This window comes from Apostichopus japonicus, chromosome 18, assembly GCF_037975245.1.
Source record: "Apostichopus japonicus isolate 1M-3 chromosome 18, ASM3797524v1, whole genome shotgun sequence".
Taxonomy (NCBI): Eukaryota; Metazoa; Echinodermata; class Holothuroidea; order Aspidochirotida; family Stichopodidae; genus Apostichopus; species Apostichopus japonicus.
The window spans coordinates 9,499,720-9,509,487 of NC_092578.1; the positions used below are offsets into that span (position 1 = coordinate 9,499,720).

A 9,768-nucleotide genomic window follows, 5' to 3' on the forward strand; every position below is an offset into this window, starting at 1 on the left:
CTTTACTATAGGCTATTATAAACTACTGGCTGATTTATCCTTGAAACTTAATGCAGTCGGAGTGCTTGCTTATAGCTGTTCTCTGCCCCCCCCCCCCTTCTCTCTCTCTCCTCTCTGTGTACTTAAAATTTCATTTTTCTGTATTTATAATTTAATTTTAAAAAATGTACCGTTTTGTAGAAATAATCTTTTCCAAATATAAATGATAATAAATGATTAAGAAATAATATAGCAACATAAAGATATTTTTAGCCGAAATACCCTAAGGTCATCATCCATTCTGCTGTTGTCAGATGCATGTACAAAATATCACAAACGTTGAAAAATATCATATCTTTTGGATACAAAATGCTATGACGGTATGGTCTTCTCGCTAAGATACTGAACATTTTCAGCAGTTTTTTGCTAAGCAGTCAACTTTAGCTACCAGAATATCCCTTTGAATGTTCATTTCTCATAGAACGCTTCAGAAATACCAGGCAGTAAGCTACAAGAAGCACTTCACCATTAACGAATAAGTTCTAGTCGTGAGCTCCAGTATGCATTAATCACCTTGGGAACTTCTTATTAGTTTGAGATTGATATAAGCCCATCTATGTGAGCCGAGAAAAATTGCATATGCCGACGATATTTCACGTCGTCATTGCGGGGTATTGGGATAAGTTTTCAATTAGCAATAATCGCGTCTCGGATACTTTTTAAGAAAAAGTCACCCAGGAAAGAACCTGGGCACGAAAGCCAAACTACCAAACGACTGATCCGCTCTCAGCCCCAGTCCCCTTGCATCGGGACTGTGACTGTGTGATCATCGTCAGGTGTGTATCACCATTCCCGAAGGGAACAGATACTACACATGATCGCGTCTCGGATAAACCTCATTGACTACGATATCGCCTCTGCGCAAAGATACCCATTTAGTCCTTAGAATTGTTTGAGTACTTCGTTGAGAGTTCGTTTTTCATAGCAGATACAGTTTTTACCAGTTAGCCTTCTTTTCGATGCTAAGTAAAATCATTTATTCTGAAAAACGAATAACTTACGTGTTTTTAGTACACAATATGAAAACAATAACGGATGGGAGAATGACGAAAGTGGTATATACAGGATCAATGTCAATTAACCCTCGTCAATATCGCGATCCTAAAAGCTCATGAATATTCATTGCAGGATCTCCAAGCACACTCTTAATCAACGGATGGCGTTATTATATCGGTCCTGTCTAGTTCCGCGAAACTTGACAAGCTCAAGTCTCCGAAATCACTGAGAATTACTTTGAATTACCTGCACATTCCCTAATTAGTAAACAGTGTGACATATTCGAACTTATTTACGTCTTTTACTACTCATAACTAAATCTCTTTAGCAACGAATGTTGCCCACCGGAACCGTTAGGACACATATGACAGCGCCCTCTTCCCATACGCTTAAGATCCTCATTATCCATACCTCGCTAGGAGATATCAGTATGAAATGTATACTGCTTTGTGAAGGATATATGCGTAGGAAAGGTGCCCTTTTTTCATGGATATGCACTTTCTGTATAGATTATATCCTTGCAATTAAGCTGAACTGTGATTATAAGGTAATGCACAGTCACAGTCCCGATGCAAGGGGACTGGGGTTGAGAGCGGATCAGTCGTTCGGTAGTTTGGTTTTCGTGCCCAGGTTCTTTCCTGGGCGACTTTTTCTTCAAACGTATTGACAGTTCTATTTCTCTATATTCTACTTGAAAACCCCATCTCAATATCTTGTTCCTAACTCAAGATATTTAGTTTGACTGACTAAGTCTTCAACTACCCCAGGAAGTTGCATCACAGTATAGCGAGTCTATGATGTCATCTGGGCAAATGCTCATCAATAGCTTTACTATAGGCTATTATAAACTACTGGCTGATTTATCCTTGAAACTTAATGCAGTCGGAGTGCTTGCTTATAGCTGTTCTCTGCCCCCCCCCCCCCCCTTCTCTCTCTCTCCTCTCTGTGTACTTAAAATTTCATTTTTCTGTATTTATAATTTAATTTTAAAAAATGTACCGTTTTGTAGAAATAATCTTTTCCAAATATAAATGATAATAAATGATTAAGAAATAATATAGCAACATAAAGATATTTTTAGCCGAAATACCCTAAGGTCATCATCCATTCTGCTGTTGTCAGATGCATGTACAAAATATCACAAACGTTGAAATATATCATATCTTTTAGATACAAAATGCTATGACGGTATGGTCTTCTCGCTAAGATACTGAACATTTTCAGCAGTTTTTTGCTAAGCAGTCAACTTTAGCTACCAGAATATCCCTTTGAATGTTCATTTCTCATAGAACGCTTCAGAAATACCAGGCAGTAAGCTACAAGAAGCACTTCACCATTAACGAATAAGTTCTAGTCGTGAGCTCCAGTATGCATTAATCACCTTGGGAACTTCTTATTAGTTTGAGATTGATATAAGCCCATCTATGTGAGCCGAGAAAAATTGCATATGCCGACGATATTTCACGTCGTCATTGCGGGGTATTGGGATAAGTTTTCAATTAGCAATAATCGCGTCTCGGATACTTTTTAAGAAAAAGTCACCCAGGAAAGAACCTGGGCACGAAAGCCAAACTACCAAACGACTGATCCGCTCTCAGCCCCAGTCCCCTTGCATCGGGACTGTGACTGTGTGATTATCGTCAGGTGTGTATCACCATTCCCGAAGGGAACAGATACTACACATGATCGCGTCTCGGATAAACCTCATTGACTACGATATCGCCTCTGCGCAAAGATACCCATTTAGTCCTTAGAATTGTTTGAGTACTTCGTTGAGAGTTCGTTTTTCATAGCAGATACAGTTTTTACCAGTTAGCCTTCTTTTCGATGCTAAGTAAAATCATTTATTCTGAAAAACGAATAACTTACGTGTTTTTAGTACACAATATGAAAACAATAACGGATGGGAGAATGACGAAAGTGGTATATACAGGATCAATGTCAATTAACCCTCGTCAATATCGCGATCCTAAAAGCTCATGAATATTCATTGCAGGATCTCCAAGCACACTCTTAATCAACGGATGGCGTTATTATATCGGTCCTGTCTAGTTCCGCGAAACTTGACAAGCTCAAGTCTCCGAAATCACTGAGAATTACTTTGAATTACCTGCACATTCCCTAATTAGTAAACAGTGTGACATATTCGAACTTATTTACGTCTTTTACTACTCATAACTAAATCTCTTTAGCAACGAATGTTGCCCACCGGAACCGTTAGGACACATATGACAGCGCCCTCTTCCCATACGCTTAAGATCCTCATTATCCATACCTCGCTAGGAGATATCAGTATGAAATGTATACTGCTTTGTGAAGGATATATGCGTAGGAAAGGTGCCCTTTTTTCATGGATATGCACTTTCTGTATAGATTATATCCTTGCAATTAAGCTGAACTGTGATTATAAGGTAATGCACAGTCACAGTCCCGATGCAAGGGGACTGGGGTTGAGAGCGGATCAGTCGTTCGGTAGTTTGGTTTTCGTGCCCAGGTTCTTTCCTGGGCGACTTTTTCTTCAAACGTATTGACAGTTCTATTTCTCTATATTCTACTTGAAAACCCCATCTCAATATCTTGTTCCTAACTCAAGATATTTAGTTTGACTGACTAAGTCTTCAACTACCCCAGGAAGTTGCATCACAGTATAGCGAGTCTATGATGTCATCTGGGCAAATGCTCATCAATAGCTTTACTATAGGCTATTATAAACTACTGGCTGATTTATCCTTGAAACTTAATGCAGTCGGAGTGCTTGCTTATAGCTGTTCTCTGCCCCCCCCCCCCTTCTCTCTCTCTCCTCTCTGTGTACTTAAAATTTCATTTTTCTGTATTTATAATTTAATTTTAAAAAATGTACCGTTTTGTAGAAATAATCTTTTCCAAATATAAATGATAATAAATGATTAAGAAATAATATAGCAACATAAAGATATTTTTAGCCGAAATACCCTAAGGTCATCATCCATTCTGCTGTTGTCAGATGCATGTACAAAATATCACAAACGTTGAAAAATATCATATCTTTTGGATACAAAATGCTATGACGGTATGGTCTTCTCGCTAAGATACTGAACATTTTCAGCAGTTTTTTGCTAAGCAGTCAACTTTAGCTACCAGAATATCCCTTTGAATGTTCATTTCTCATAGAACGCTTCAGAAATACCAGGCAGTAAGCTACAAGAAGCACTTCACCATTAACGAATAAGTTCTAGTCGTGAGCTCCAGTATGCATTAATCACCTTGGGAACTTCTTATTAGTTTGAGATTGATATAAGCCCATCTATGTGAGCCGAGAAAAATTGCATATGCCGACGATATTTCACGTCGTCATTGCGGGGTATTGGGATAAGTTTTCAATTAGCAATAATCGCGTCTCGGATACTTTTTAAGAAAAAGTCACCCAGGAAAGAACCTGGGCACGAAAGCCAAACTACCAAACGACTGATCCGCTCTCAGCCCCAGTCCCCTTGCATCGGGACTGTGACTGTGTGATCATCGTCAGGTGTGTATCACCATTCCCGAAGGGAACAGATACTACACATGATCGCGTCTCGGATAAACCTCATTGACTACGATATCGCCTCTGCGCAAAGATACCCATTTAGTCCTTAGAATTGTTTGAGTACTTCGTTGAGAGTTCGTTTTTCATAGCAGATACAGTTTTTACCAGTTAGCCTTCTTTTCGATGCTAAGTAAAATCATTTATTCTGAAAAACGAATAACTTACGTGTTTTTAGTACACAATATGAAAACAATAACGGATGGGAGAATGACGAAAGTGGTATATACAGGATCAATGTCAATTAACCCTCGTCAATATCGCGATCCTAAAAGCTCATGAATATTCATTGCAGGATCTCCAAGCACACTCTTAATCAACGGATGGCGTTATTATATCGGTCCTGTCTAGTTCCGCGAAACTTGACAAGCTCAAGTCTCCGAAATCACTGAGAATTACTTTGAATTACCTGCACATTCCCTAATTAGTAAACAGTGTGACATATTCGAACTTATTTACGTCTTTTACTACTCATAACTAAATCTCTTTAGCAACGAATGTTGCCCACCGGAACCGTTAGGACACATATGACAGCGCCCTCTTCCCATACGCTTAAGATCCTCATTATCCATACCTCGCTAGGAGATATCAGTATGAAATGTATACTGCTTTGTGAAGGATATATGCGTAGGAAAGGTGCCCTTTTTTCATGGATATGCACTTTCTGTATAGATTATATCCTTGCAATTAAGCTGAACTGTGATTATAAGGTAATGCACAGTCACAGTCCCGATGCAAGGGGACTTGGGTTGAGAGCGGATCAGTCGTTCGGTAGTTTGGTTTTCGTGCCCAGGTTCTTTCCTGGGCGACTTTTTCTTCAAACGTATTGACAGTTCTATTTCTCTATATTCTACTTGAAAACCCCATCTCAATATCTTGTTCCTAACTCAAGATATTTAGTTTGACTGACTAAGTCTTCAACTACCCCAGGAAGTTGCATCACAGTATAGCGAGTCTATGATGTCATCTGGGCAAATGCTCATCAATAGCTTTACTATAGGCTATTATAAACTACTGGCTGATTTATCCTTGAAACTTAATGCAGTCGGAGTGCTTGCTTATAGCTGTTCTCTGCCCCCCCCCCTTCTCTCTCTCTCCTCTCTGTGTACTTAAAATTTCATTTTTCTGTATTTATAATTTAATTTTAAAAAATGTACCGTTATGTAGAAATAATCTTTTCCAAATATAAATGATAATAAATGATTAAGAAATAATATAGCAACATAAAGATATTTTTAGCCGAAATACCCTAAGGTCATCATCCATTCTGCTGTTGTCAGATGCATGTACAAAATATCACAAACGTTGAAAAATATCATATCTTTTGGATACAAAATGCTATGACGGTATGGTCTTCTCGCTAAGATACTGAACATTTTCAGCAGTTTTTTGCTAAGCAGTCAACTTTAGCTACCAGAATATCCCTTTGAATGTTCATTTCTCATAGAACGCTTCAGAAATACCAGGCAGTAAGCTACAAGAAGCACTTCACCATTAACGAATAAGTTCTAGTCGTGAGCTCCAGTATGCATTAATCACCTTGGGAACTTCTTATTAGTTTGAGATTGATATAAGCCCATCTATGTGAGCCGAGAAAAATTGCATATGCCGACGATATTTCACGTCGTCATTGCGGGGTATTGGGATAAGTTTTCAATTAGCAATAATCGCGTCTCGGATACTTTTTAAGAAAAAGTCACCCAGGAATGAACCTGGGCACGAAAGCCAAACTACCAAACGACTGATCCGCTCTCAGCCCCAGTCCCCTTGCATCGGGACTGTGACTGTGTGATCATCGTCAGGTGTGTATCACCATTCCCGAAGGGAACAGATACTACACATGATCGCGTCTCGGATAAACCTCATTGACTACGATATCGCCTCTGCGCAAAGATACCCATTTAGTCCTTAGAATTGTTTGAGTACTTCGTTGAGAGTTCGTTTTTCATAGCAGATACAGTTTTTACCAGTTAGCCTTCTTTTCGATGCTAAGTAAAATCATTTATTCTGAAAAACGAATAACTTACGTGTTTTTAGTACACAATATGAAAACAATAACGGATGGGAGAATGACGAAAGTGGTATATACAGGATCAATGTCAATTAACCCTCGTCAATATCGCGATCCTAAAAGCTCATGAATATTCATTGCAGGATCTCCAAGCACACTCTTAATCAACGGATGGCGTTATTATATCGGTCCTGTCTAGTTCCGCGAAACTTGACAAGCTCAAGTCTCCGAAATCACTGAGAATTACTTTGAATTACCTGCACATTCCCTAATTAGTAAACAGTGTGACATATTCGAACTTATTTACGTCTTTTACTACTCATAACTAAATCTCTTTAGCAACGAATGTTGCCCACCGGAACCGTTAGGACACATATGACAGCGCCCTCTTCCCATACGCTTAAGATCCTCATTATCCATACCTCGCTAGGAGATATCAGTATGAAATGTATACTGCTTTGTGAAGGATATATGCGTAGGAAAGGTGCCCTTTTTTCATGGATATGCACTTTCTGTATAGATTATATCCTTGCAATTAAGCTGAACTGTGATTATAAGGTAATGCACAGTCACAGTCCCGATGCAAGGGGACTGGGGTTGAGAGCGGATCAGTCGTTCGGTAGTTTGGTTTTCGTGCCCAGGTTCTTTCCTGGGCGACTTTTTCTTCAAACGTATTGACAGTTCTATTTCTCTATATTCTACTTGAAAACCCCATCTCAATATCTTGTTCCTAACTCAAGATATTTAGTTTGACTGACTAAGTCTTCAACTACCCCAGGAAGTTGCATCACAGTATAGCGAGTCTATGATGTCATCTGGGCAAATGCTCATCAATAGCTTTACTATAGGCTATTATAAGCTACTGGCTGATTTATCCTTGAAACTTAATGCAGTCGGAGTGCTTGCTTATAGCTGTTCTCTGGCCCCCCCCCCTCTCTCTCTCTCTTCTCTGTGTACTTAAACTTTCATTTTTCTGTATTTATAATTGAATTTAAAAAAATGTACCGTTTTGTAGAAATAATCTTTTCCAAATATAAATGATAATAAATGATTAAGAAATAATATAGCAACATAAAGACATTTTTAGCCGAAATACCCAAAGGTCATCATCCATTCTGCTGTTGTCAGATGCATGTACAAAATATCACAAACGTTGAAAAATATCATATCTTGTGGATACAAAATGCTATGACGGTATGGTCTTCTCGCTAAGATACTGAACATTTTCAGCAGTTTTTTGCTAAGCAGTCAACTTTAGCTACCAGAATATCCCTTTGAATGTTCATTTCTCATAGAACGCTTCAGAAATACCAGGCAGTAAGCTACAAGAAGCACTTCACCATTAACGAATAAGTTCTAGTCGTGAGCTACGGTATTCACTAATCACCTTGTGAATTGCTTATTAGTTTGAGATTGATATAAGCCCATCTATGTGAGCCGAGAAAAATTGCATATGCCGACGATATTTCACGTCGTCATTGCGGGGTATTGGGATAAGTTTTCAATTAGCAATAATCGCGTCTCGGATACTTTTTAAGAAAAAGTCACCCAGGAATGAACCTGGGCACGAAAGCCAAACTACCAAACGACTGATCCGCTCTCAGCCCCAGTCCCCTTGCATCGGGACTGTGACTGTGTGATCATCGTCAGGTGTGTATCACCATTCCCGAAGGGAACAGATACTACACATGATCGCGTCTCGGATAAACCTCATTGACTACGATATCGCCTCTGCGCAAAGATACCCATTTAGTCCTTAGAATTGTTTGAGTACTTCGTTGAGAGTTCGTTTTTCATAGCAGATACAGTTTTTACCAGTTAGCCTTCTTTTCGATGCTAAGTAAAATCATTTATTCTGAAAAACGAATAACTTACGTGTTTTTAGTACACAATATGAAAACAATAACGGATGGGAGAATGACGAAAGTGGTATATACAGGATCAATGTCAATTAACCCTCGTCAATATCGCGATCCTAAAAGCTCATGAATATTCATTGCAGGATCTCCAAGCACACTCTTAATCAACGGATGGCGTTATTATATCGGTCCTGTCTAGTTCCGCGAAACTTGACAAGCTCAAGTCTCCGAAATCACTGAGAATTACTTTGAATTACCTGCACATTCCCTAATTAGTAAACAGTGTGACATATTCGAACTTATTTACGTCTTTTACTACTCATAACTAAATCTCTTTAGCAACGAATGTTGCCCACCGGAACCGTTAGGACACATATGACAGCGCCCTCTTCCCATACGCTTAAGATCCTCATTATCCATACCTCGCTAGGAGATATCAGTATGAAATGTATACTGCTTTGTGAAGGATATATGCGTAGGAAAGGTGCCCTTTTTTCATGGATATGCACTTTCTGTATAGATTATATCCTTGCAATTAAGCTGAACTGTGATTATAAGGTAATGCACAGTCACAGTCCCGATGCAAGGGGACTGGGGTTGAGAGCGGATCAGTCGTTCGGTAGTTTGGTTTTCGTGCCCAGGTTCTTTCCTGGGCGACTTTTTCTTCAAACGTATTGACAGTTCTATTTCTCTATATTCTACTTGAAAACCCCATCTCAATATCTTGTTCCTAACTCAAGATATTTAGTTTGACTGACTAAGTCTTCAACTACCCCAGGAAGTTGCATCACAGTATAGCGAGTCTATGATGTCATCTGGGCAAATGCTCATCAATAGCTTTACTATAGGCTATTATAAGCTACTGGCTGATTTATCCTTGAAACTTAATGCAGTCGGAGTGCTTGCTTATAGCTGTTCTCTGCCCCCCCCCCCCTCTCTCTCTCTTCTCTGTGTACTTAAACTTTCATTTTTCTGTATTTATAATTGAATTTTAAAAAATGTACCGTTTTGTAGAAATAATCTTTTCCAAATATAAATGATAATAAATGATTAAGAAATAATATAGCAACATAAAGACATTTTTAGCCGAAATACCCTAAGGTCATCATCCATTCTGCTGTTGTCAGATGCATGTACAAAATATCACAAACGTTGAAAAATATCATATCTTTTGGATACAAAATGCTATGACGGTATGGTCTTCTCGCTAAGATACTGAACATTTTCAGCAGTTTTTTGCTAAGCAGTCAACTTTAGCTACCAGAATATCCCTTTGAATGTTCATTTCTCATAGAACGCTT

The 9,768-nt window shown here is 38.8% G+C and overlaps 10 pseudogenes; all 10 read right to left on the reverse strand.

Moving 5' to 3' along the window:
• Positions 1 to 588: 588 nt before the first annotated feature.
• LOC139959208 (U4 spliceosomal RNA) lies at positions 589 to 739 on the reverse strand (annotated as a pseudogene).
• Positions 740 to 852: 113 nt separating this feature from the next.
• On the reverse strand, positions 853 to 908 carry LOC139959216 (U4 spliceosomal RNA; annotated as a pseudogene).
• A 1,544-nt stretch (positions 909 to 2,452) lies between these two features.
• On the reverse strand, positions 2,453 to 2,603 carry LOC139959212 (U4 spliceosomal RNA; annotated as a pseudogene).
• Positions 2,604 to 2,716: 113 nt separating this feature from the next.
• LOC139959217 (U4 spliceosomal RNA) lies at positions 2,717 to 2,772 on the reverse strand (annotated as a pseudogene).
• Positions 2,773 to 4,313: 1,541 nt separating this feature from the next.
• On the reverse strand, positions 4,314 to 4,464 carry LOC139959209 (U4 spliceosomal RNA; annotated as a pseudogene).
• Positions 4,465 to 4,577: 113 nt separating this feature from the next.
• On the reverse strand, positions 4,578 to 4,633 carry LOC139959218 (U4 spliceosomal RNA; annotated as a pseudogene).
• A 1,539-nt stretch (positions 4,634 to 6,172) lies between these two features.
• Positions 6,173 to 6,323, reverse strand: LOC139959221 (U4 spliceosomal RNA; annotated as a pseudogene).
• A 113-nt stretch (positions 6,324 to 6,436) lies between these two features.
• Positions 6,437 to 6,492, reverse strand: LOC139959219 (U4 spliceosomal RNA; annotated as a pseudogene).
• A 1,539-nt stretch (positions 6,493 to 8,031) lies between these two features.
• Positions 8,032 to 8,182, reverse strand: LOC139959222 (U4 spliceosomal RNA; annotated as a pseudogene).
• Positions 8,183 to 8,295: 113 nt separating this feature from the next.
• LOC139959220 (U4 spliceosomal RNA) lies at positions 8,296 to 8,351 on the reverse strand (annotated as a pseudogene).
• Positions 8,352 to 9,768: the final 1,417 nt, after the last annotated feature.